Here is a 7,140-nt window from a genome sequence, read left to right on the forward strand (position 1 = left end):
AAAACTGCGTGACAGGGCATCCGCCTTGGTATTCTTGGAACCTGGCCTAAAGGTGATAATAAACTTGAAACGAGTAAAAAATAAAGCCCAACGAGCCTGCCGGGCATTCAGCCGCTTAGCTGATTCGATGTACTGAAGATTTTTGTGGTCAGTCAATACTGAAATGGTATGTGTTGCTCCCTCAAGCCAATGTCTCCACTCCTCGAAAGCCCATTTAATAGCCAGTAACTCCCGGTTACCAACATCGTAGTTGGATTCAGCGGATGAGAATTTCCTGGACATGAAGGCACAAGGATGTAGTTCCAGAGACTCCGGATCCTTTTGAGATAGGATAGCCCCCACTCCAACCTCCGAGGCATCAACCTCAACAATGAAGGGCAATTCTGGGTTGGGATGTCTGAGGACTGGAGCTGAGACAAAAGCTTGTTTCAAGGCCTGAAAGGATAACTCAGCTTCACGTGACCAGTTGGTAGGATCCGCTCCCTTCTTAGTCAGTGCCACCATGGGAGCAACCAGGTCGGAAAAAGAATGAATAAATCTTCTATAATAATTCGCAAACCCTAAAAAGCGCTGAATTGCTTTTAAGTTGATGGGTTGCGCCCAACTAAGGATGGCTTGGAGCTTCTTAGGTTCCATGCAGAATCCCCGAGGGGAAATAATGTACCCTAAAAAGGATACCTCCGTGACATGAAACTCACACTTCTCCAGCTTGGCATATAGATGATTTTCACGTAATTTTTGAAGAACCTGACGCACCTGGGTAACATGTTGTTCAATTGAGTCAGAATAGATCAGGATGTCGTCTAAGTAAACGACCACGAATCTTCCTAGAAAGTCACGGAGCACATCGTTAATGAGATCCTGGAAAACTGCCGGAGCGTTAGACAAGCCGAACGGCATCACCAGATACTCATAGTGACCCGACTGAGTACTGAAAGCCGTCTTCCACTCATCTCCAGACTTGATTCGGATGAGGTTATATGCTCCCCTCAGGTCAATTTTAGAAAAAAATCACAGCCGAACGCAGCTGATCAAAGAGGACAGAAATCAGCGGCAGAGGATAAGTATTTTTAACTGAGATCTTATTCAGGGCTCTAAAGTCAATGCAAGGTCTGAGTGATCCATCTTTTTTCTCCACAAAGAAGAAGCCTGCACTTAAAGGGGATTTAGATGGCCTGATAAATCCTTTCCCTAGACTCTCCTTAACATACTCATTCATGGCCGCAGTTTCTGGCCCGGATAAAGCATATAACCTTCCCTTTGGCAAAGTGGCACCGGGAATTAGCTCAATAGCACAATCATAAGGCCGATGGGGAGGCAGAATGTCCGCATTGCCCTTGGAAAACACATCAACAAAGTCCTGGTATTCCACGGGAATGAGTTCGGGAATGGCAGCAGCTATTCTAACGGGAAACGTAATACATTCCTTATTACAGATGGTACCCCATTGTGAAATCTCCCCCGACTGCCAATCAATGGTGGGATTATGAAAGGCCAGCCAAGGGTGACCCAGAACCACTGGAACTGCTGGGCAATGGGTAAGGAAGAACTCGATCTTTTCGGAATGAAGAGCTCCTACCGTAAGTAGTACAGGAGGTGTACAGAGGGAAATAACCCCATTGGACAAGGGACTCCCATCTAAACCATGCATGGTGATACACCTACCCAAGGCTAACTGAGGAATACCTAAGGCCTTGGCCCAAGTTAAGTCCATAAAGTTCCCTGCAGCTCCACTGTCGACAAAAGCCGACACCGAAGAACTGAGGCTGCCAAAGGAAACTTTAGCTGGGACTAAAAGGGAGTTATTCGAGGAGATAAGCTGCAGACCAAAGTGAACCCCCTCACAATTCACTTGGTCGAGGCGTTTCCCGACTTGTTCGGACAATTACGGGCAAAATGTCCCTTACCCCCACAGTACAAACAAAGACCAGAGTTTTGCCTTCTGGCTCTTTCTTCTGGAGACAGTCGGGAGAGACCCATCTGCATGGGCTCCTCTACGTCCTCAGGAATGGAAAATACACATGGAGTAGTCCTGACTGGTGCTCCTTTTTCAGCCCTCCGCTCTCTGAGACGTCGATCAATCTTAATAGAAAGCTCCATGAGTTTATCGAGAGTCTCAGGAGCGGGATACTGAAGGAGACTGTCTTTTATAGACTCAGATAAGCCGAGGCGAAACTGACTGCGCAGGGCTGGGTCATTCCAGCCACAGTCGTTCGACCAACGGCGAAACTCTGTACAATAAACCTCTGCAGGATTTCTACCCTGTCTGAGAGCGTGTAACTGACTCTCAGCGGATGCCTCTCTATCAGGGTCATCATACAAAAGCCCTAAAGACCCCAAAAAAGCGTCGACTGACAACAATGCCGGATCTGCTTTTAAACCAAATGCCCAGGTCTGAGGATCCCCCTGGAGCAAAGAAATAATGATTCCAACCCGCTGAGATTCAGTACCTGAGGAGATTGGTCTTAAACGAAAATAAAGTTTACAGGATTCTTTAAAATTAAAAAACTCCTTCCTATCACCAGAAAAACGGTCAGGCAAGTGCATTTTTGGTTCAGGGACTACCCTCGGGGAAGTTCGTAAAAGATCTTCCTGCGACTTCACCCGCAGGGAAAGATCCTGAACCATCTGAGTAAGTTCTTGAATCTGGCTGACTAGGAGCTGACCAGGATTTGGCCCTAAACCTGTGGGATTCATGAGGCCGATAACTCTTACAAAACTGAATAAGGAAAAAATCAAACCCTGTTTAATTTTAAGTTTTGGTTTGGCCGGTAATAATGTTATGATTCCAGTACTCCTGACCGGAGGAGATCTTATGACAATGGCCAGAGTACTGGAAGGGAATGCTGGTTACAGGAGCAGGAAAGACTAGTTGCCCCTGGCGCCCTAACTCTATTGTCTCACCCGTGCTATCGGAAATCCCTTGCGAGACTATGGTTTCTTGAGCCCCTGGCAGCCACGTTTGAAAGGCGGATTATGTCTGCCCAACTCCGGTGCCCCCCGGTCTTAGTGAGAGACAAAGGGAAATCCGAGGCAGGATGATGACAAGAGGACCTCTGACTACAACAGGCCAAGGGCAACAAGCTAACTAACCAAACTTGAAGTATGCGCGGAAAAACCGCCAGATAAAAGGACAACCAAAATCCACTAGTCCATTACTCCTACCCAGCACCGCTGGATACCAGAGTGGATCTGTGGGAGCGGAATCCTCCGCAAAAGCTCCGAAACACAAATAATAAACAATAAGTAATAAAGCGGCCAAGCCGCAACACACGGCTACGCCGCGACTCACGAACACCACTGGATGTTTAACGGTGCTCAGTCAGGACTCTAGGAACAGATGACGACTTCCGAGTGCAGGACAACTGAGGACAGGAACGACCGGATACAGCAGGACTGGAAACACTCTCAGCAAACAGATACAGCATGCAGGAAGCTATTACCGGCGTCTGTGTGAGGCACTGCAAGAGCATATAAACCGAAGCCCTCCAATCAACTGCTGCCAGTGCTGATTGCATGAATGCCGTGCAGCTGCCTTGCTGCACGGCCAGGAAACAGGTGCCCTTACTAATTTAAATGGACCCAGCAACGGGGAACGCGGTCCGCCAGTGGCGTCCCCGTTGCTAGGGTCCGTGCGGCTCCGTGCGCCCGGCGTCTAGCGTTGCCAGGGAGCCGGCGGCTGTACGCGCACGGCGTCCCTGGTTGCTAGGCGCCGGGCCGCACCGGCGCCTAGCAGATATGCCCCCAGTGCCAGATACATCTGCCCCACAGTTCCAGATACACATGCCCCAGTGTCAGATATGCCCCACAGTGCCAGATACACCATGCCCCACAGTGCCAGATATGCCCCCAGTGCCAGATACACCATGCCCCCCAGTGCCAGATACACATGCCACACAGTCTCAGATATGCCCAAAGTGCCAAATATGTCCCAAGTGCCAGATACACCCCCCCCCATGCTCACCGCGCTGCCGCCGATGGTTCGATTGGGCGGGAAGGAGGAAGAAGCGGAGGCGGCTGCTGCGGCTGCTGCTCCTGCTGTGTGAGGACGGGGTGCCTCCGGCGGGTGGGCGCACAGTTTCTATGCGCGCTGTGCAGCGCCAGGACCTGACGCCGCGCGCGCACGTGCACGCGCACCACTGGCTGCTGGCTGAGAGTGGGACCAGGAGGCAGGCCGGGGACGGAGGCACACAGGACCAGGCTCCAGGCTCCAATATAGCGGTGACAGCGCGCGGCCGCTCTATTGGAACATGCCTGGAGCCGGCCCTGAGCAGAGGAATATAAAACTAATTTATTCAGGAGAGACTGCGGCCACTTTGAATTAAACGAGAACGTTACGACAGTCAGTCACGTGGGTTTTTGTCAGGGATTACAAAACATCTGAAGTAATTTAACTCCAAAGCAAAGTAAGGAAGCTTCCTAGACTACATTGAGTACTGAAGGAAATTACCTCCATTTTATTGGTACCACAGAAACTTCTCAGTATGTGCACCAACGAGATAGTAAGAGTACTCAGAGAGACACTAAATTTAATATATAAACGTTAATTTAGTACCATTCCTTAAAGTTAGTAGAGTAATATTCTGAAGGTAATGCCGATAACCTTTGTCATACATTAGATTGTTTATGGTAAGAATAGGATACATTGCACTAATCTTCTTTACCTAGGTTGGTTCAACTACGGTGTAAAGAGAAAACTCACAGAGTGTTCCAGAATAATAAAAAGTTTATTATTACTTTTATTATTATTGAGGGCACCACGTTGTTGCCGTAAGTCATTATAACTCTAGTTTGGTACTGTGTTATTGCTACATGACATTGGCCACCGAGGCGCAAACACCGCTAATAAAGCTTTTATTCTGAAGAAATCGGCTGTATAATTGTCTCACCAAACCAGATTGGAGTGTCACAGCATCATCAGAACAAAGCCAAGGCACAACCAACATTCATAACACCTAGTACGGGTATTACAAAATTTTGGCATCTACGAACAGGATACGAAAAGTATTTGCTGTACAAAATGACTGAACCTCAGAATCCAACTACATCTGCAGGCCGGAGATTATTACCAGCATCACCTGGGCAGAGGTCATTAACACCGACAAATGAGTCACCAAATGAGGAAGGGTCGGCAACAACACAAACAGCGGCGATCACCATGCCGTATTATTTCGGCGCTTCGTGGCTTCCAATCTACTCGGGAGATACTCGGTCAAAGGGTACCAGTACGTTCAGAGACTTTAGAGATAAAATGCGCTCGATGTTTAAGCTGTATCCACTAAAAGAAGAACAGAGGGTACAGATAGTGTTGGGGCAATTACAAGGCTCGGCCCTACGAGAAGCCAAAGCATGGGAGGAAGAAGAGAGGAAAACAGCAGAAGGCATTTTCAAAAAGTTAGAACGCATCTTCAACTCTAGAACCATCGCTGACCTTAAAAGTCGACTATATGCGAGGAAACAACAACCACAAGAGTCGCTGAGAGAATTCGTTCTAGGCTTGCAGGAGGCCATGCGGGCCATCCAAGCGCATGGGATGAAAGAAATAGAACAGGTCGATGAGACCCTTATTAACTTATTCTTTGAGGGGGCTCAAGGTGATTCGATTCGTGCTCAACTCCGAATGTGGAGGCGACAAAATCCTGTGTGTACATTCCCAGAATTCAAGGAGGCTGTGCTGGACATTTTGGGGTTGAACCAGTACCCGGATATGGAATATAGCCCGTCCACAGAATCAGAGGAAAGTGGAGAGTTGGAGGCAGTTAACTCATACCTGACTCCCGACTCTGCAATTAAGAAGAAGCTAGTCACCCAACAAGTACAAGTGATCCAGGATCCGATCGGGGCTCTTACCCATGCAGTCACCGAAATGATGAGAGAAATTAAGGAAATCCGCCTGGAGCAGGCTGGGACTCGTCGGCGGGACTGGCGCCAAGAACGTGGTGGAAGGAATAGGACCCGATGGGAAGTGCCACGTGGAACAGGTCATTGCCCAACTGACCAGTTCGATCAGAGCCGAAGACCCATATGCAGATTTTGTCAACAGGCGGGACATATTGAACGGAATTGTCCTCAGGGTGATTTAAATGGAGGGATCCCGAGGCAAGGGACCGACCCTCGGGAGGAAACACAGCAGTAGGTCCCGTGTCACAGGAATGGTGGCCCCGGTATGTTGGAGAATGCCCCCGGTTGAAGATCAAGGTCAATGACGTGGAGTTAATGGCCCTATTAGATACGGGCTCACAGGTCACCACTATTCAGCTGCCAGAGTTTTGCGGACATTGGGACGAGGGAGAAATAGTGGCACCACCTACCACTTGGTTACAACTGTTGGCAAGTAATGGTCAGCCGATCGTCTACCGGGGCTATTGGGAGGCAGAACTAAAGATTGGCCAGGCGAAGCTTCCGAGACAGGGGTGCCTGATAACCACCAACTGGAATGAGCACTTACCCCCGGTGATACTGGGTATGAATGTACTAAAGAACTGTTCAGATGAACTGGTGGAGGTGTTAAAGATGTAAATGCAAACTGCAGCTCCTGGAGAACAGAAGGTGTTACAGCAGACGGTGCGGTTAATAGAGGAACATAAGAAGTTCGCCAATGCTTTTGGGGAAGTTGGGAAAGTCAGGATTGCTGATAGGCGCCTGGTGCTCTTATTGCCAAACTCGGAGCATGTAATTTGGTGTAAGGCCAGAATTGGGCCAGGTGGTAAGGACTATGAGGCGGTGATTGAATCGTGTGACGCGGAGGGACAACAGCCCTTCGCCATAGCCAGGACCTTGGCAAAAGTGGAGCGAGGAAGAGTGCCAGTTCATGTCCTCAACCCACATAGTTACCCGATCCGTCTCTTTAAACACTGCCCCATAGCCCGAGTGATCCAAGTAGATTTCCAAGATATACTTGGGAAGAATGTGTCGACAGCGAACCAGGGCACGATGATCGAGCAATTGACAGAGACTGGAACAGACGTGCCGTGGTGGAACGATATCCAGATTGGGGATATGGACACCCCAAGGGAGTGGCAAATAGGGGTACTCAAAGTGGTGCAACGGAATGCCGTGGCCTTTAGCCAACACCCTACCGACTTTGGACTAGCGGAAAATGTCCAACATCACATTCCCACTGGGACGAACCCCCCGATT

The sequence above is a fragment of the Pseudophryne corroboree genome, chromosome 9 (assembly GCF_028390025.1).
Source record: "Pseudophryne corroboree isolate aPseCor3 chromosome 9, aPseCor3.hap2, whole genome shotgun sequence".
Taxonomy (NCBI): Eukaryota; Metazoa; Chordata; class Amphibia; order Anura; family Myobatrachidae; genus Pseudophryne; species Pseudophryne corroboree.